Below are 20,876 nucleotides of genomic sequence, written 5' to 3' on the forward strand. Positions count from 1 at the left end.
CTTTGTGCTCACAAACCTCAGACCAGAATTTAGCAATTCCTTCACTTCTGCTTTTGCTTTTTGAGACAGGGTCTCTTGGAGCCCGGGCCCGGGCTAGCCTCCTCCCTATGATCCTCTTCCTCCACCACAGCAATGCCAGGGTAACAGCATGCACTGCCATGTTCGGCGGACAGGCTCTGGGGCAGAACCCCAGGGCGACTGTGCTTGCTGGGCAAGCATTTTGCCAACTGAGCTATGGCCCCAGCCCTGATTCCTCAGCCTCTGCTCGCTGGCCTGCAGCTTGCACTAGTGTAAGTGCTGTTTGTAACTTCAGCAGCCGTGGAGAGATACTCTCCATAAGCAAGCCGCTATCTTGGCATATCAAGACTCATCTTTACTCTGAGCTGATAGTCCTGTTGGACCTGCTGCTAGACAGTGTGACTTAATGTGTTAATAAACAGCATGTGTACGTCTTTGTCACAATTAAAAGCATATTTTAGCTGGGGAATACAGCTCAGTTGGTAGAGTGCTTCCCTGGCATGTGTGAGGCTCTGGATTTGATCCCAAATACTGAAGAGAAAAAAAAGGTACAAAATAGTTTAGTAACTAAGTGTAATGGATTTACTCCGAACCCTCTAGGTTGGCCTGTTTGTTTGTTTGGGGGTGTCGCTTAGCTGTCAGAGCACTTGCCTAGCATGTGCAAAGCTCTGGGTTTGGTCCCCGGCACTGGGTAAGCTGGGCAGTGCCTGCTGTTCTAGTTTCCTTCTGTTGCAGTGACGAGCACAATGACCAAATGCAGCTTAGGGGAAGAAAGGCTCTCTATCTTAAAGACACACTCATCATTGAGAGACGTCAGGGCATTGATTCGGGCACGAAGCTGAAGCCACGGAGGAGCACCGCTTGCCAGCTTTCCCCTGTAGCGGAGTGATACCTGCCTCAGGAATGGGGCATCCACAGTGAGCTGGGCCTTCTTGGCAGGTAACAATCATGGTCCCCCACAGGCAGGCCCACAGATCAATTGGATCTTGGCAATCCCTCCTTTGAGACTCCCTTCTCAGGTGATTTTAGGTACTGTCATGCCAACAGTTAAGGCGCATTAGAACCTGTGCACACCTATAATCTCAGCATTTGAGAGGTGGAGCCGGTAAGATTAGTTCTGTGTCTTCCTCGGCTACATAGAGAGTTCAAGGGCATTGAGACTCTACCAAAGACAGCAAGAAAAAGAACAAAGAAAACTCTGCTAAGGGGTCTGTCTACCTCTAAGTCCATCAGAGGGCCTGCTGTAGAAACCACAGAGAAGGGTGAGGATGTGGACACTGGCCAGCACATTTTCCTGCCACTGGGACTTAGCCCTCTCAACCCTACTCACAGCTATCAGGCGAGGGTGTGTAGTGGGTATGAGCACAGCATCACTTGCTGGTTTGCTTTCTTGATGTGTTGAAGGGACAGAACTGAACCCGTGCTGATGGTTCTGTCGCAGAGGAGGAAGTTTGCCAGAATGTTTCACCCGCCAGGCTCTAACAACTTGCTCAAGATACACGATGAAATAAAAATTAACACATTCAGGCTTCCCTCCCGACTCCTAAACAGAATTGTGACTGTGTGCTTCTGATTTTCCAGTGGAGAATTAACAAGACTCTGTGTGGGAAAAAAATCCCTATACACAGGTGTTATCTCTTTTACTGGGCTCTTACACCTCTACCCCTCTTCCAACCCGTATTCACCCTAGTTCCTTGGGGTAGGTCCACTCTTTGTCAGGATGTCCAGCAGTCCAGCAGTCCAGCAGTAGTAAACGTAGCAGAAGGACTAAGCAGCAGCAACAGGGACAGCAAGAGGAGGAGCAGCGGCCGCCACAGGCCCGCTCCGGGCTCTTCCGTCTACACCCTCTCAAGAGTTCCCAGAATGAAGCTATCTGCAGCAGGCACACCTCAGCCCTGCCAGCGCGCGAGGCAAATGCTAGTCAGCTGCTGTGGACAGTCTGAAGCAGCCCCATATCCCACACCTGGGATTAAAACAAAAATAAAGTCATATAACATAACTGGGTATTTAAAGAAACCAAAGTTCTCCCCACAGGTCAACCCCTGCTTTCCACTTCCTTTGTCTCAAACTCAGTGTAACTAGCAACACACATACACTCATGCATTCATATTTTCATTGGAGTGCACACACACACAGCCCTTTTAAGGAGCTAAAAATAAATTACATACATGTATAAAACTGTCAAAGAATTAAAAATAAGTCAATGCCCAAGACATGTTCCTATGTTTCACAAATGATAGTGGAAAATAGAATTTTCCTTTTACCACAGGCTGAGGGGGGAAGGCCATATCCCACGACTGAGGGCTTGGGGGAGGTCCACGCAGTGCTCTAGATAAATGTTTGTTTCCTTCTGGTTGCTGCCCAGGCACTGACCCAGTCCAGCCCCTGAGCTGCTGGGTTTCAAATGGGTTAGAAATGTAAGTGCATTTCTAGGAGTGTGTCAACTAGAAACTTTTCTTTGTCCTGACTTTGCCACGGTAGGTCTTCCTGAGCTCTTCTAGAAACTTCTCTTAGTAGGAAGTGACTTTGCTGCGGATGAATTCACCTCAGTGTTCTTCGCCGTCCTTTTAGACATCTGTCATTGCTGTGCCGTGAGCATCTTTTCCTCTTAGCTTCTTAGTTGATACTTAGAGCTTGGTAAGGAAGGATCTTCACTGATAACTAAGCAGCCAGATTTAATGGTTGTAGCAATAGCAGTTTTTCTCCTTAGAAGTTTTTCCGTGTGTGGGGGACTGCGGTGTGCAGAGGGATGTTCGAGAACAGCTCTTGGGGTTGGCCACGTGTATCGACATTCAGGTTATTAAGTTGTGCCATCTTCCTACTCCCGGTTCCCTCTGGTCTCATGCCCTTCAGGCTGGCCTTGAAGTGGCTGTAACCAAGGACGACCTTGACTCTCGGATCCTCCTGCTTCTACCTCCCTTACAATCTGCCTAGCTTATGCAGTGCTGACGACTGAACCTAGGACTCTGTGCATGCGAAGCGCACACTCTACCAGCCCACCCCAACAACCCCAACTCCAGTTTTTCATTATTTCAAAAACTATAATGCCAAAGATTGGAATTGAATAGTCACACGTCCCGTGGATTTAGTTACCAATGAAATTCTCATTGAGTATAAGCTCCTCCCACCCTTCTGGAAGGAGTGGTCACATTTTCATTATTATTATTTTTACCACTTATTTAAGACATAAAGAGAATATGTGTGTATTTAGAAAGTGTAAGTAACATTGTCTTTGCTGTTGAGTAGGAGGACTCTTGCTCAGCTATTGATTGACAGAGTCACTGTGCTTACAAGTCCCATTGCCCCTGATTGTGTGTGTGTGTGCACATTTATTCGTGTATGTGGGTATGGGTATTGTGCACGTGTGTGCACCCATTGGGTACAGAGGCCAACCTTAGTTGCTATGCCTTAGACACCAGCCAGTTTGCACTTGTCAGACAAGCTTGCTTACTGAACCTGGAGCTACTTTGCCCACTGAGCCCCAGGGACCCTCCTGTCTCCACCTCCCCAGTCCTCCCATCGCAAGCCTGTGCCCTCAGTTGTGGCTTCTTCCTCCTCCTATTCTTCTTCCTCTTCCTTCTCCTCCTCTTCTTCTTCCTTCACCTTTTCTTCCTCCTCCTCCTCTTCTTCCTCTTTTTTTATTTTTTTAAGATAGAGTTTCTCTGTGTAGCCTTGGCTGTCCTGGACTTGCTTTGTAGACAAGGCTGGCCTCAAACTAACAGAGATCTGCCTGCCTCTGCCTCCTAAGTGCTAAAATTAAAGGCGTGTGCCACCACATTTGGCGATCTTCTTTTTTTTTTTTTTTTTTTGAGGATCCAGGTAGGTGTTGTACTTGCATGGCAAGAAATTTCCTGACTGAACTGTCTCCTCAATCTCCCCATTATGGTTTCAGGCAAGGTATCTAAGGTCCTTTCATTGAGAAGCTGCACATCTATCAGGAACTCTACAAACCCAGCGACTGAGTTGAGAAAGCAAAAAAAAAAAAAAAAAAAAAAAAGTCAGCAATAGGTTAACTAAAGAGTGGTGATTTTAATTTTTATTCTTTTTTTTGTTTGTTTGTTTGAGACAGGGTTTCTCTGTGTAGCCCTATCCTGGAACTCTATGTGTAGACCAGGCCTATTTCTGCCTGTGGAGTGCTGGGATTAAAGTGCTGATCTTTTTCTATATCTTGTATGCGTTCGTGTCTGTGAAGGCAGGTACGTCCTGAAAGTCAGATAACAGCATGGGGTATCAGTTCTCTCCTTCCACTTTGCTTGGGATGCTCTCATTTGCCACTCTGTAGTCCAGGATGGCTGTCCCATGAGCTTCCAGTGGTTCTCCTGTCCTCTGCCTTCCATTTTATCACAAGATCTGGGATAAAAGACTCACACCGCAGCACCAGGCTTCATGTCAGTGCTGGGGACCCAAAGTCAGGTCCTCATGCTTGTGTGGCAGGTGTTTTACCCACTAAATTGTCCTCCCAGCACCAGGGCTGGTGAATAGACGTCAGAGGCTGGTTTGAGTGAGAATGTGCCCCTGTAACTTAAAAAGTAAGACTGAAAATTAAAAACAAAAAACAGCATCCCATGGCACCCAATGGGGGAGTTCTTCCCCAGTGCCATGTTCTAAGTCAGTTGGTACATGGAAGCAGGGGTTTAAGAAGAATGTCTATTAGAACTTCCCACTAGGTTGACATCTGTAGTTGAACTTGGAGTGCTAGAGGCAGGAAGGAAACTAAAATGCCCCTGCTGGGAAATGTACACGGACGATTGTGGAGCTGGTTGGACCTTTGGCCTTTGACTTTAATTGAGGGCTATGGCTTGGCCTTCCACACCCAGATTCACAGGGGACTCACCTTTAGCACCTTAGCACTCTTAGGACACAAAAGACTGAATCCCAAAGTCCGCAGAATACAACCTCTGGTCATAGGGAAGTCGTGTCCTGTGAAGGACCCTGAGTGGGCTGTGTGGGGATGCAGGATCGCTCCTGCTCGGTGAGGCTGCTTCTGGGTAGAGCACAGCCAGCTCTGGTCCTCTCTGTGAAGGGCCAAGTTTTCTCTGGAAATATGGGAGGCAGCAATCATTCGACAGAATAAAGAGAGAGTGGGGGTGGAAGTAGAAATAAAAGGGCCGTGCTGGTTAGCAGCTGTGAACAGGGGACACCGGAAGCTACAGACTATCCTTGTTGCCATGGGTAACCCAGGGCTGCCTTAAGACTTAAGTGAGACATCAGGTGATCCAGGGGTTGCTGTGCTCCCTGCCACTGTGGCCCCGTGAGCCTCAGCCTCTTCTGCCACAGAGGGAGTATTGGGCCACATGATACCAGTATGACTTCTTGCTTTGAAGGTCTTGGATGCCAAGTAAGGCACAGCCTGGGGGGAATCTCCAGATGTTTACGGAGGGGCTTTTGTGGCAGGCCTGGGCATCTGACCCACAGCCAGGGTGGGGCCCATCATACACTGTCTCCTGACCCTGGTGGCAGGAAGGTGAGATAGCCTTCAACCTTTAACATTGACTGTTGACTGCCAGCTGCCAATCAGGATCAACTGAAAGTGGAAAGGAGGTGCTGCAGTTATAGTTTTATAGATGAGAAAACTTGGGCGAGAGTATTTGTCCCAGAGTTGCTAAGGAGCAAGTAGGGGACCCAGAACTTCAATCCTACGCAGTGTGGGAGGTTAGGTGGTGGTCACAATTTCTTTCTGTTTTAATTGCTGGATTGTTAAACTGTCCGAGGCTGCAGTATGCTGCGCGCGCACACACACACAGGTGAAGTACATGTGGAGGCCAGAGGACAGTCTCCAGTGTTACTCCCCAGGTTCCATCTTACTTAACTTTATTACTTTAAACTAGGACTTGGGCTAGGTGTTATGTCTCAGTGCAAGGCTCTAGGTTTAGTCCCCAGAACCAGTAAAAATAAGACAAAACGAGCATCAACTGGTTCTTACATAGCCCAGATGGCCTTTAACTCACTTGCTATGTAGTCTCTGAGCAGCTGTCGATGACCCTGAACTTCTCCTTCCACCTTTCAAGGGCTGGATGGCAGGAGTCTATCACCATGCCTGATTTATTTGGTGATGAGATCTAGCCCTGTTCGAGCTAGGTAATCACACTCCACTAAGCCCATAGATTTGGATTTCTGATAGATGTTCTGGCCGTAGGGTTCCAAAGGAGGAGGGCAGGAATAAGGTTTGAGGGAGTACGTGGTAGTTGTTTTGAGGAGAGACTATAGGGGCCTATGATAGGACGGGAGAATGTAGAGGGAGAATGATTCTTAATTTGGGGTACTCTCAAGTCATCCTAGGAGTGCTCCCATTAGCACCTGTGTTCCAAGTTGCCTTCCAGTATTAGATTGCAATTAGAGCTTGAGGGGCATATGGTATCCTTGAAAATGTTTTATTAGGAAGCAGTGGTATTTTGAAAATTTCTTATACTTACAGCCTGAGTTGGAAAGAAATGCTGTGGGGATGGCCAGTGTCCGGGGAGGTCTGGGGCTGCCTGAGCAAGCGGGGCCAAGGGTTTTGTGGGATATAATCCTGGCCATGTGATAACAGTTTTGAGCCCTTACACCATGCCTGGCATTCATGAGCATGTTAGGAACCTAGGATATTTACTTGTTCTTCATGAAAGTGCTCTGAGGTAAATGGCTGTTCTGATCCCTCTTACTAGTGGGAGAGAGTTACAGAGAGGCCAAGTCACAGATTGCTGAAGGTCATCCACATCATAGGACTAGGGGAGATGATACCTTTGAGAGTTTTACTGTTTTTTTATTTAATTATTTTGTTGTTATTATTTTAGTTTTGCCTTTACTTCCATGTCCTATATACATGCATGGTTTTCTGCCTACATATAATTCAGGACCCACAAATGAGAGAAAGTATACCTTATTTGTCTTTTTGAGACCTGCTTAATGTTACCTCCAGGGGCATCTGTTTCCCCACAAATTTTGCCCTTCTTTATGTGTGAAAATACCATTGTGTGTACAAAACGCATCTTTTGAAGTTATCCATTCTTCTTCTGTTGGACTCCTGGGTTGACTCCATAGCTTAGGTGGGTGCATAGTGCTGCAGTGAGCACTGGTGTGAGGGTCTCTGCGATGTGCTGGCTCGGAGTCTTTTGTACTACCCAGGAGTGGTACAGCTGGGTCATACAGAAGATGTGTTTGTAGAATCAGAGACTGTGAAGGGAAGGAAGGTGTTCTTGCCATTAAGGGGTAGAATCAAAGGAAATAGGAACTTCCTTTTTCTAGAAAATGTGAGAGTTTTTCATAGGGTTAGAGCAAACCCAGCTCAGGGCGTAGGGTAGAGGCAGGAAAGAGCTGAGGAGTTTCAGGGACAGATATGGACTGTGGACCAAAAACATCAGAGAAAGAGAGAGACCAGAGGAACATGGCAGGAAGGACATTTGACTTTACTGGCAGGAAATACCCAAAGAGGTGAATCCAAGGAGACAGGAAGCTGATTCCTCATTCCCAAGCAGAGGGAGAGTAGATAAGAGGGACTTTTTTAAGGGGCCCGAGTTTTCTGTTGGGGTGTGCATAAATTAAGTTTTCTGTTGTAGTGGCCAAATTACTCACAGTTTGAGGGCAGAGTCTATCGTGGGACAGTTCATGCCTACGGGCATAAGGCAGCTGGTTTCATTGCATCTGCGAGAGGAAGGCGAGATGAACGCTGGTGCTTGACTCACATTTTCAGTTTCACATTTTAATTCAGTCTGAACCTCAGCCTATGGGTAATTCTACTCGCATTCAGGGATAGTCTTCCCTTTTTACTTAAACCTTTCTGGGAAACTCTCGCAGAGACAGCCAGAATTTGTTTGCCTAGTAATTCTGAATCTGATGAGTTGATAGTGGTGGAAATGTTTCTGAACTGGACAGAGGAGGTGGTTGTGGAATGTGGTGAACCTCTTATATGCCAGTGATACAAATTCTCTTGTGATGCTGAGGATTGAACCTAGGATCTTGTGTGTGTTAGGCAAGTGCTCTGTCATTGAGCTATGCCTCAGCCCTGAAATGTATACTTTCAAAGATTCATTCCATATTATATGAATTTTACTTCAATAAAACATTTAAAGGAGGCACACGTAGACAGGAACCAAATGGCCTTGATTGGTTCCTATTATCTGAGTGGCTTTATTCTAATCGTCTTCCATGCCTGGGTGGATGTTTTCTTGTCTGTTGGCATGAAGGCATGAAGGTTTGGTGAGCTTCAGTACTCGAGTAAGTACTCCTTGTTCATAGTACTCAGCAAATGTTACGACGGATGAAAGAATGGTTGAGCCCATGGATGAAGTTCCAAAACCTTGGATGAGGATGATGGCAAATGGAGATATCTGAGGACAGGAAAAATACCAAGTGGGAAGGCCCACTGAAGACCAGGGCATGAAGTAACCTGTTAACTGGTGTTTCTATGGCTACCATGTATTCATTGATTTCCTCACCCCCCTGGTACTGCTGAAATGTCTGACTGCAGAAGAGAAAGTAGATAAGCATAAGGTTGCAATTTGCTGTTAAGAGGCGGGACTTTGTGGTTGACCATAGTGGCTAAGACGTGATGGAGTGGAAGGCTTCGGGAAGAGGTGGCTCAGAGACCTGATGGAATAGAGGCCAAGGACCATAGGGGGAAGAATGAAAAGCAGTAGTTTCGGAACTCTAGGGATGAGGAACAGCATACCAGCCCTGGGAGTGGAGGTCAGGACAGGGAGCCTAGAGAAGACTTGTCAGCCATCTGGCTCAGGTGCCGTGAAGGTCAAAACCACTGGACCCCAAGAAACAGCAATATTTCAAGTCCGAGGACAGTGGGTTCTAAAATTTGGCATTCATAATAACCCTCTTGGGTATGGGAAGAAGATAATGTAAGCTTCCATTTATTTCCCCCTGAAACGAATATTTTAAGATTTAATTTTATGAGTTGACAGTAGTACATGTTTTTGTTTTAAATAAATTAATATACACTAGATTTTAGCCTGTGCTTATTTCTGGCTGGTGGGTGAATCACTCATACAAAGCCACTGGATTGGGAAGGTGGATGGGCCCCTTTTGTCCTTGATTCCTTGCTGGTCTGGTAGGAGGCCAGGTCTGGTGGCTTGTTAGACCCACAGCATGTTCTCCATATTGTCTTCAGGTTGACAACTAAGGGGCTCTTCTAGAGAGGCTATGATGTTACCCTGGCTCCTGGCTGTTCCCAAACCTATTGTATGAAGACTCTTCTTCCAGTACCGACTTTTGCTGTGCGGGGAGTGGGTCCTCCTGCTGTGCTCCACCTACAGCTTCTCTACCGAGACTTTCAGTGATGCTTAGCCTTTTGCTGTACTTACTCCTCTGGAGCCTACAAACTCAGCATAGTGTCAATAGTTTTGGAATCTGTCCCTCCTTCTTTAAAATTCAGCTGTTTCTGTCTTCTTCCTCCTTCCCTCCTTTCTTCCTTCCCCTTTCCTCTCTTTTGTCCGTGCATTGATGTTTTCTTGTCCTCCAAGGATTTCCTCCCCCACCCCACCTTTATTTAGGAACCTAGGGTTCAGTCTTGCTGAATGTTGAAGTTTGACCTGGAAGTGTTTGTGAAGCTCTGGGGTAAATGGGGGCCAGTTCCCACTCTGGGTCAGCCTGTGCTGCTGAGCAAGTTGCCCAACCCCCAACTTCCAGTTTCCTATTAAAATTAGAGCAGCAAAAGTCTGATAAGGCTGAGGAGGGAAACATCAAAGGAGTGAACAACACACAGGAAAACAAGTTGCTTCCAGGCCGCAGACTTGGCGACTATAGTTCCTTGTCGTCTCTAAGTTTCCCTTCCCTGCCCCATTCCCTCCTGTACACTTGAGAGCCTTGCCTCCTTGCCTAGGCAGTCACCTAGGCTGTTTCACAGGCTGTGAAGGTGGCTTTGATGTAGGTTAGCAATCTGTCTTCTGAGTTCCTTCCTCCAGTCTTACTGCTTTAAGGCCAGTTGTGTGTGTTCTTAGTCATTTCCTGGTGTCTGGTTAATGAAACAGCTCATTAGGGTATGTGCCCCTCCCATCCCAGCACACAGCTTAATGAGGAACTAGCCTATTTTTACAGGGGGAAGGGAATAAAATGATACCTCTTAAGTTACAGGTGGGGTTCAGGTAATGGGGTAGGGAAGGGACATGTTTTCAGAGTTCGTCTGTTATCTTCCTGACGGGAAGTAGGTAGGGGTGGTGCCAGAGCTGGAGCTGAGAGCTTTATATACTGAGCCACAGGCGTGGAGAGTGGGAGAACGCCACAGGGCCTGGTGTGGGCCCGCTCTGTGTGATACACCTTCTCCAACAGGCCATACCAACCCTTCCAAATAATTCATCTTCAGCAGGGAACTAAGCATTCAAATACATGAGCCTGTGGTATTGTGTGGTGGGGGACAGGGAAATTCTCATTCAAACCATCACTGGGCATGCTCTCGGAAGGAGGAGGTAGGAAGATACGGAACTCAAAGTCAGCTCTTGGTATTTTGAAAATCTGTTTTAAAAATGAACACATGAATGAATGACAAATAAAATGCATCCTAATTTATAATTGGAATTTCAACACTGATGCTAATATGATTTATACCCTGCCTGCCTTCCCTTCTTTCCTCTTAATTTCTCCCTTCCTCCCTCCCTTCTCCCCTTCCTCCCTCCATCCCTCCCTCCCTTTCTCCTCTCTTCTTTGTCCCTTTGTTTCTTTTTTGCCCAAGAGAATGGTTTTGTAACATAAGCCTCTGAAATTCTTAATCATTTAATGTCTTTACTACTAAGATGGGATAATGGATGTGAACATCAGAATAATTGAAAACAAGAGCCTAATGCTGTGCCTGTGATCTAATAGCTGTGCAATATAAAGTACATTGCCATTTTAAATTAGAATAAAGGGGGAAAGTATTCATATTCTCTGCAGGGAGCACAGCATTCTGTGAAAAGGAACCTATTGATTAAAACCTTAGAAAGTTTAAAGAGCCCCCCTTTCAGCCCTAACATATTGGCATACTTATGATGGATGCTTAGAAGTAGAGAAAGTGCTTGAGCCTTCTCAGTGGAAAGAAGCAGGGATCTTTTCACACCAAGAAGCACTGGAAAAATATTTGCTGTAATTAAAATCTGCTTTCAGGAAATATACATTTTTCATGCCTGAAGAAACTTCACAGAATCACATTAAAAAAAAAAAAAAGCAATAGCCTGCTGGAAATGAAGGGTGTGATGGGGTTAAACTTGTTGGTACCAGTTTTGTGTTTTGTTTTTCTTCTCTTCTGAGTTCACAAACCGGATAGTGAAACCTGAGGTGGACAAATAAGTCACGAAACCCATCCTCTCCTCAACCCTTTTCCTTCAATACCTGAAAGCAAACTTGAATAGATAAAAACTCTCTTAATAGCTGAATTCCAACTGTAGTTATGAGCCATAAGTCCACCTGGAAGGTGCGTGCCTTCAGCGTGCAGGGGAATTAACTGGTCCTGTGGCTGCTTTGGATACTAAAATCTGAGCTGCTCCAGCCCCTCTATAACTGACTGCATATACCCTCCTTTGTCTGAAGTTGTATCAATCTCCATTATTTCCTATACTTAGCACAGTGTAAATAGTTTTGATACAATATTGTTTAGGGAGCATGACGAGAAAAAGAAAGTTCTATGTATATTCAGGACTAAAACAAAAACCCCCTCTGAAACAGGGATTTTATGGAGCAGGCTATATAGTCGAAGATGACTTTGACCGCCTGATCCTCCCGCCCACACCTCTGGGCTCCCACATCTGGTTTATGCAGAGCTAGCCTTAGAGCCCAGAGCTTGTGACTGACCTACTTCCCCAGTTCCCCAAGGCATTTTTTTTTTTTCTGGATACTTTCCTATCCAGAAAATATGGTTGGTTAAATCTGTGGATGTGTTCCCATGGATACAGAGAGCCCAGTGGTTTGGAAGCACCTTGACTATTATCCTTCAGCAAATATAAATCATGCTACGTTTTGCCAAAATCTCAAAATAATCTTTGTACTTATCATTACCAAGTTCAGTTGGTGGGTAACAGACACACTTGTAACTTGTAACTTGCTGTGTTAATAAGTAGGCATACATATGGCCGTATTGTAATTGTATCTTTAAAATATCTTTAATTTATTATTGTCGACACAGGGCATACTCAGTATGTGGCTGAGGACAACCTTGAACTTCTGATCCTTCTGCTTCCACATCCTGAGCGGAGGTAGGCTCAGATCAAGAACTTGGAAACTTTGGGTCCTTTCTTTTGAAGAATGATACTGTGGCGGCTGGGGATGTGGCTTAGTTAGGAAAGTGACCCAGGGACCCCGCACACCAGGTGGAGGTTTAGAACCCCAGGCCTCTCCAAGGTGGAGACCAGCCAAACAAAACCAAACCATAACAGAACGATAACCATGGAAGGGGGATGATTCCCCTTGGGGTCAGCCAGTCTGGGTGTGAGACCCGGGTCGAGCCTATTTCTGTTAGAGAACGATAAAAAGTGCTTCCTTAAGGACAGTTGTTCAGTGTTACTTATTGTGTAAGTGTGGGGGGGTTGTGGGGGTGTGGGGACACGCGCCGCAGGCCGTGGTGCATGTGTGAGAAGCTAGAGGACGGCTTTTGGGAGTTGGTTCTCTCCTTTCCCTACATGGGTCCTAGGGCAACAACTCGCACGTCAGGCTTGGTGGCAGATGTCATCTCTTTGGCCTAGGTAACTCCATCCATTGCCCTCCCTGGAGACTGTAAAAGAGCTTGGACTGGTCTTTGGGCTCTTGAGTGGCGAAAATGGCAGCTAAGTGGGCAAAGCATCCTGGGCGTAGCTGAGGGCACAGAAGCTGTGAGCCACCTGGGGATGGCTGCCATCTTCTGTTTGGCTCCGGAGTTGAGTTCAAGGCTGCACGAAGCACCCGTCCTCCCAGCCCTTCTCAGCCTAGTGTTTACAGTGCCTGAAGAACCGCTTAGGAATGGCCCCGTGAGTTTATGGGCCCACGATGCACTTTTATCACAGCTGTGATAATGCAAGTCAGTGTCGGAGCTCTTGGCAGGTAACACATTTTACCTGAGACACTCTGAGCAGAGACTAATGACAGAAATAGTTATGGGGCACTGCCAGAACGATGATCGCCCCAGGCACCTTACCTAACTGCAGTGGGAAAGGCTTCCGCCCAGGGCAAGGGCAGGAAATAGAGCTGCCAGCCAGGAGGAGATGTGGGTTAGTCAAGGAAGCCCCAGGGTACGGCTCCCAAGTACAGAGAGTGTATTACTTTCCCATTACTGTGACAGTATACCTACAGAAGCAATGGAAGGGGTTTCTTGGTTGGTTTTTTGTTTTGTTTTGTTTTTTTAGCTCACAGTTCAGGTAGACAGCTCACTGTGGTGAAAGGGTGTGGTAGGAGCATGAGGTGGCCATCACGGCATGGACATGGGAGCTGCCTCTCACAGCTCAGGTGGTTCTCCTCTAATCTAGAAGCTCTGCCACAGATATGCCTGCTGGTTTGTCTCCCAGGGGATTCTAGGTCCCATCAAACATACAACCAAGGGATTCAAGAAAGAAATTTTGAGGCGCACGGGTGTGCACGCATCACAACACACACACACACACGCACGCACGCACGCACGCATGCACATGCACGCACAAAACTTTAAAAAATTTGAAACAGTCTTGCTATGTAGCCCTGGCTGGCCTAAAGATTCCTATATCAGCATTCTGAGTGCTGGGATCATTAGGACATTTCCATCTGTTTCTATGTGTTTCTTTTCTGCTAGGCTTGGCTAAGTCAGAGTTATAAAACTCCTTCTGGGTTTACTTCCTGGTTATTCTGACCCCAAACTGTAGGCAGGCTGGGCTTAGCAGGATGGATATGCAGGGAATGAATGCTCTAGAGAGTGTTCCCGCTGCCTCCTGGGAGGATGCTTTCTTGTTCAAAAAAATAATTACCCCCACCCCCAACCCCACCATGGACCTGGGCCATTTCCCTGAAGAGGCCTGGTGGGGTGTTTCCTTCCACCTCATCCATCCATCCATCCATCCATCCATCCATCCATCCATCCAATGTTTTAAAATTATGTGTAAATTTGCCTGAGTTTCTGTGCACCTCATGCATGTAGGTGCCTGCCTCCAGGTTTGCCTCCTAGGTGATCCTAAATCCTCTCAAATTAACAATCAATATGAACCATCATCATCATGGCCAAAAGAGGGCATCAAATCCCCTGGAACTGGGGTTACAAGTGATTGTGAGCTACCTGCCCTGGGTGCTGAGAACCAAGCTGTCCTCTGTTAGAGCAGTAAGTGCTACCAGGGCTTACTCCTGTAACTACTGAGCTGTCTCTCTTGCCTTGGCAGGCTTGTTATTAATCCCTTTTTAAATGATAATGTTTTCCATTCACAGCTGCCTGTCTCCCAGGGATTTTCTGTATTGCCTGCTAGACCCTGCTGGGTGATTAAGCCTCTCGCTCACATCTTAAAGGCCACCGAGGACCGTTTGCCTGCAGCAGCTGGCCGTGTTTCCCAGGGCCTCCACTGAGTAGTATGTTAACTTCCCATAATCCTTGGGAGGAGGAGACCTTACGCTGTGGGAGTTGAGGTCCAGAGAGACCTGGTATTATTCACACTGATACCCTATTCCTTGTCGTCTCCTCCTGTCCCTTCCCATGTGTGAGGATGGCTCACTCTGATGGTTAATGTGACAGGATTTAGGATCACCTAGGAGGCAAACCTGGAGGCAGCTGGTCCCGCCCGGCTCCTCCAGCACCTTATGACTGTTTGTGTATCTCTGGGAGCTTCTTAGCCCCCGAACAGTGAGCACAAAGACCAATGGCAGAGAGGCTTGGTGGGGTGTGTGTGTGTATGGGGGGGGGTGTTACTGCAGCCAGCAGTCATTTGGGGTTGCAGGCGCTTGTGTAGTTCTTTTGATTCCTTGCTTCAGTTCCTTCCTGTGCAAGTAGCTTAATGTCTGTAGCTCCTGAAGGGGGCTCTGGTAGATGTGCTGGAACTTTAGAAGACTCTTTCATGTTTCAGAGCTATCAGCAATGGAGGCCGCTGCTGTTCCGTTGTGGCTGGTAGCACCACTGGATAATTCGGGTGAAATTCAGAATTCATACTTGTAGGTAAGACCTTCGGGAGGATCCAGATAGGCCTGGACAAAGGGAAGAAGAGGCCAGTTGCGGTGGTGGAGCTGGAGGTGGAGGGAGCTTGGAGGCAGGGCACTGTGTGGGGCATTAGGAGCCCTCAGTGGGGTTCCAACCCTTTGCAGCTCTCTCACCCTGGATCCCAGCAAGGCCCCTCAGCTGTCTCAGGGGGAATGACCCTGTACATCATTTGACTGAGCCTGCCAGCCGTTTGCTTGCCCAGCTCGTTGCCTGGGCTGCCAGGCCCGCCAGGCCCCTGCTTTGGAGGCTGGACTAGGTCTGGGAGTAGCAGGAAGGAAGTGAGGCAATTTTATAGTTTTGTGTGATCCGGCTATCGTCTACTGAATGCATGTTTTTCTGCCGGGTACACTGTTACCTGGGAACTCACTTAAAGGCTGAATGACGGCCTCTGGCCCTCCCAGTCCTGCCTGCAGGATCTGAGTCAGGGATTCCTCCCTCTGCTCTCCCTGTTCCTCCCCCTCTGCCTTCCTGCTTCCTAGGCTCCCTGAAAGCAAAAGCAGCCTCAGGATTCACTTCTGTTCTGACCTCCGCTGGGTTATTAATAACCTGCAAATCAGTTTGATAAAGTACAGTTTATTTTCTTCCTATTGAGAAGGTGATCTGAGGCAGGGGATATAGCTTAGTTGTCAGATGCTTGCCCAGCGTCTACCAAACCCTGGCTTCTATGCGCAGAAGGACACAGACTGGACTTAGTGTTATGTCTTTCCTCTCAGCATTTAGAAGGTGGAGGCAGGAGGATCAGACATTCAAGGTCAGGTTGAAGCCAGCCTGGCCTGTGTCAGACTCTGTCTGGAAGGAAAAATGGCGTGATGTGGGTAGAGGTACCTTTCATGGCCTTGTCACATTTTATCAGTTTGTGTTGATACATTGTTACTTTTTTGTTGCTGTGACAGTGTACCTGACAGAAGCAACCTAAGGGTTCTTTTGGCTCACAGTTCAGATGGTGGGGAAGTCGAGGCCACAGGAACAAGGTAGCTGTTGGAGCATTCCATCCAGTCAGGAAGCAGAGGAACTGGAGTCTGGTGCTTCGTTCATTTCTCCTTTTCATTCAGTCTAAAACCCCAGCCCTTGGGGGTGGCCCTGCTCCTCTCCAGAGTGGGTTCTTCCTCTTCAGAGAAGCCTCTTTGGAAACACTCTCATAGACACATCCAGAGATGTGTTTTTATGGTGATTCTAAATCCTTTCAAATTGACAATAGAGATTAACAATCATGAATATCCATTTCAAATCCCCGTTTTATAATCCCTTGCTTAGCTCTTTGGGCTTTTGTTGTTTTTGTTAGAATGATTTTAATCATAGATTGAAGAGGGGAAAAAAAAAAACACTTAACACTTAAATAGTTTGTAGTAACAGTGTATTTTGCAGGAAAGGTATGGTCTCCTTCAGTGCCATGAAATGGGCACATATAGACTGGGAGAGAAGGAGAGAGGGAAAGGTGGAGAGAGGGGTAGAGGGATAGAGATTAAAAAGAACCCTCAACAATTAAATGAAGTATTAGGCCCAAGCCCTCTGTATGTAACTGGCAACTTAGTAAGTAGGATTTAAGTGAATCGAGGCCATAATAGGACAAAGAGGAGCTCACATTCCTGACACCTCATTGTCCTTACTCTCTTCTTGCTTTCTTTTTTTTTTCGTTTTGCAACAGTCTCACTATATTGCCCAACTTCCAGGGTCAAGTGATTCATAGGCCCCAGCCTCCCACATCAGCTGTCAGCAAAAGGTCCTAAGACAATGAGTGACAGAAAATTGTAGCCAATTTTAAAAAAGATGTTTAAAATTATTTTGATTTGTGTATGTGCCTGGATGAGGGGTAGGACACATGCCTCATGGCATGGAGGCTGGAAGAGGTGTCAGAGTTCCTGGAACTGGAGTTACAGGCTGCTGTGGGCTGCCTGATCCCAGATTTAGTTCTTCATTTTACTGGGGGTTCTTTTAAACCATAGATTAAAAACAAACACCCATCTAGCCCATAATAGCAGTACATCATGCAGGAAAGATTTCTCCAGGGTGTTAAGTTTAAAGTATGTGTGGCAAGAGTGTTTGAAGATTGGGGAAGTGATTGCAGTAAGGACTAGGGTACAGCTGAGTCTAGCTCAGTGGCAGAGCACCCGAGCAGCACCCACGAGATTTGGGTTCAATCCCTGGTAGTGGCAAACAGAACAGTGATTTTGGGCTTGGAGAGATGGCTCAGACGTTAAGTGTGCGTGCTTCGCCTTCCGAGGATCCAGACTGCTGAGGCTGATCTTCCTTCACAGAGGAGCGATAGTGAAAGGCCACCCATGACCTCAGGGTCCCTCATCACGAGCCTGCATCATTCACCGAGTACCACCCCAACAGATAATGTCGTCTGCTGATGTCATAGCCAGCTCCATTCAGGTTGAGATAAGGTGGCCAGATAGTGGCTCATTTCTCCAAGTGTGCTGCTGTCAGGGAGTGACTGAGATCTGCTCAGCAGCTGAGTTGTTTTCCTCAAGGTCCCACAGCCCGGATTTGAAGAGGTGAGATTTGAATGCTGGTTCCTGACGTGTGTCATTGCTAAGTCATTGTCCCCTTCTGGTGGTGTGGTGGTTAATTTTACTTGTCAGTTTGACAGAACCTTCAATCACCAAGGAAGAGCCTCAGTCAGGGATTGTGTAGATCAGGCTGGCTCTTGGGCATGTAGGAGGGTGTTGACATACTGGCCTGAATTAATATGGCAGACCCCACCCACAGTGGCCCAGCGCCCTTGCCTGGTTTGGGCCTTGAACTGTATAAAGGTGTAGAGATCTAGCTGAGCACTGAGTGTGTGAGCATTCATGCCTTGCTTTTCTCTACTGTGGAAGCACCAAGCTGCTTCAAAGCTCCTGTCGTTGTGACTTCCTCCAAGTGATGGACTGCAACCTGGAGTTGTGACTTATCTTTTCGATGTTGCTTTTCTTCTGCAAATTTATCACAGTAACAGAAATGAAGATAGAGCAGGGGTTGGGAAGCGCTGAAGGCGTTATTGAGGCCCTGCTGTGCAGAAAGCACTTGGTGAGCACTGCTCCCAGTGGCCTGCCTCACCCCCACTCACCAGGTGGAACAGGCACCAGCATTCCAGTACTTCACCGGAGACTAAACCAGACTTTAGAAGTGGTAAACTTACCCAAAATGTCTGTTAAAGTGGAGTGACCAGACAGCTCTGAATGTCTGCTGTCAGAACAGTGAATAAAATCGCGACTGGTGGCTGTAGATTCAGTGGGTTGGCAAATACCTGCGGTCAGTTTGGTGTCAGAGCTGTGGAGGGGCACGTGTGTTCCTGGAGAGCCGAGAGACTGCGGAGAGGATTGTCCATGCCAAGTGTGAGAGGTGAAAGCGTCCCAGAGATGAAGAATTTGGCAAGGATACAGGCTGGGGGTTGCGTGGGGTGGAGAAAGCGATGTGGAGAGGATAGGGAGGCCACTAGGTGAGAACCAGTGAGCTAAGTAGACCTTGAATGAGGAGGACACCTGGCATTCCAGAGCGTTATCCAAGCTCTTCATTGATGTAAAAAGAGGTGATGTGTGTGTGTCCATCCTTCTGCCCCTATGTTCTTCTGTTCGTCCGTCTGCCTGTCTACTCCTGAGGGTTCACCTGGCAGGGATTGAGGAGCGCAGTGGCGGAGGTGGTGGGGAACTTGAGCCATTAGGAAGCTGTCTAGTGTGTGTGGGGGTGAAGACAGTTGTGAGGATGGCAGTGTCAGCTGGCTGTGGTCCTTCAGCAAAGGTGAGCTGAGAAGAGAGGTGGGAATTTGAGTGGGGTGATCCAGTTGAAGGTTCAGAGAGAAAAGAAGGGGGCATTGTTTTGGCTGGATGGCCTTCTTAGGCCCTGGGAAATTTTTTTTTTTTTTTATAGACCGCCTCCAAGGAGCATTCATATGTGTGTGTGTGCAGGGTGGGGCGGGTGGTTGTGGAGGCCTGGGATAGCCTCAGGGATTAGAGACGGGGCAGAGAGCTTGTCTGCCAGAGATCTGCCCATCTCTACCTCCCCACACTGGGCTTCACACACCACCACATCTGGGCTTCTCACAGGGGTTCTGGGGGCCAAACTCACGTCCTCGGGGTCACATGGCAAGTACCCTACTGACAGCCATCTTTCCAGTCTCTCTTCACAGTATTGGGTAAAGACAAGACAGTTTGGTATAACCCTGATGTATCTCTGGGCTGGCCTGACTCCCTGGAGCTTCCCGCCATGACAGAGCTGAGAGCCTGTGTAGCACATGCGTCTTGCATGGGCTTTGGACTTTTGCAGCTGAAGCTGGGAATGGGAGTTTTCCGGGGTAATACTGTGCCTCCTAGGCCTTCTGCTGTGAATGTTCAGTCAGCCACATTCCTCGGGAAGCAGTGTGTGGTGGAATGTTTCACTGTAGACTGGGACAGATCCGGGTGAAGTGAGGGGTGGTGCCTTCTGCCTTGTTGAGGAAGGGCACACTAGCACCTGCTGCCCACCTGCCCTCAGAGGCCATGCCTCAGGGAGTCACCTGCTGCCCACCTGCCCTCGGAGGTCATGCCTTGGCGAGTCACCTGCTGGGGGCTCTGGGGTTTGCTTTCTCAATTTAAGTCTGAGTCTTTGTAAGGAACGAATCCTGAGAACAGTTTAGAACAGTAATGTAGATGCTTCTTTAAACAAAACCACCCGAGGATCCCTTAGTAAGACATGAAGCTTTTGGAGCATGCTTCCTGTTCTGAAGGATGGGAATGGTATTACCTCAGAGAAGTATTATGTTGGACAACTTGCACTAAGCTTCTAAGGACTTGAACATATAGAAGGTTTTAGGTGTTTTGTTATAATAGGATTAGCCTGTATGTACAGTGAGATTGGATTCTCCCCCCTCCCCTCCCTTTCCTTCCCCTCCCCTCTTTTTCCCTTACCTACCTTCTCTCCTCTCTCTTTTGTTGGCAGGGTCTCAAGTGGCCTAGGCTGGACCCATACTCTTTCGATAGCCAAGGATTACTTTGAACTTGCGATGCTCTTTGCCTCTGCCTTCCATGTGCTAGCACTCCCGGGTATTAAGCAAGCGCTGTATTCTCCTTTTCTTCATTCCTGTTGGTGCAGTTGACGGTGTTTCCTTCATGTAATTCACTAGAAATTGTGATGTGACCCTCAGGAAGGAGTTAAGACAAGGAGAGGATGTGACCACACTGAAGCCTTGTCACGGTGCTCTGGTGAAGTTGAGGCTTGCGGTACCGTCTGAGAAATGAACTCGAGGCTCTACTGTCGTGAAATTGTTGAGCAGTACAGGTTTCAGGGTTCTAGGATTTCATCTGTCTGCCGGGAAGACAAGTAACTAGACTCTACAGTTTAAACTCTCCAGGTTTCTCAGTGTTAATATTTTCACAGCAGCTTCCTTTATCATTTCCTTATCTGGGTCCGCTATTCACTCACACTTGAGATTGGTTTAGCAACCAACAAGAACCCAGCGTTGTCTCCCAGACATCATTAATCTCTTCTTTCTTGTGTAGTGTAAGTGTGAAATCAGTCAAAAAGCAAAGGGAAATTAATAGCATGTTGGTATTCACAACTCATCTGAGACCTCACCACAGGAATGAAAGTCTCTTCTGAATTAGCAAACACCTCGACAAATTAAAGGTATAAGAAAGGTATTTGGGACATGTCCCTGTGTTCCCTCTGCTTTGACTATTAGTGCATTGTTGTGTGGTCACTGAAAGATCCCTGGAAAACATTAAATCAATTGGACTTTCTTTGTTCATATATAGTTCTCGATAAACAAGAGACGCCACATTATTGTTGCGCCTTTGCTTCTTGACAGTCCTGGGAGATTGGCCCT

General features: G+C 47.3%; 1 protein-coding gene across 4 annotated transcripts in view; it reads left to right on the top strand.

Annotated features, from left to right (window-relative positions):
* Positions 1-20,876, top strand: part of Mgat5 (alpha-1,6-mannosylglycoprotein 6-beta-N-acetylglucosaminyltransferase) — a 278,229-nt gene that overhangs the window by 17,931 nt on the left and 239,422 nt on the right. Inside the window, exon 2 of one of the 4 annotated variants that reach the window (XM_060371867.1) lies at positions 12,098-12,167. The exons of 2 other annotated variants lie outside the window; for them this stretch is intronic. The gene's annotated coding sequence lies outside the window, so the exon portion shown is untranslated. Of the gene's footprint in view, positions 1-12,097; positions 12,168-15,027; positions 15,050-20,876 lie in introns of those variants that run through there. One more of the 4 variants, XM_021641419.2, reaches the window with a different exon arrangement.

This window comes from Meriones unguiculatus, chromosome 18 (genome assembly GCF_030254825.1).
Source record: "Meriones unguiculatus strain TT.TT164.6M chromosome 18, Bangor_MerUng_6.1, whole genome shotgun sequence".
NCBI lineage: Eukaryota > Metazoa > Chordata > Mammalia > Rodentia > Muridae > Meriones > Meriones unguiculatus.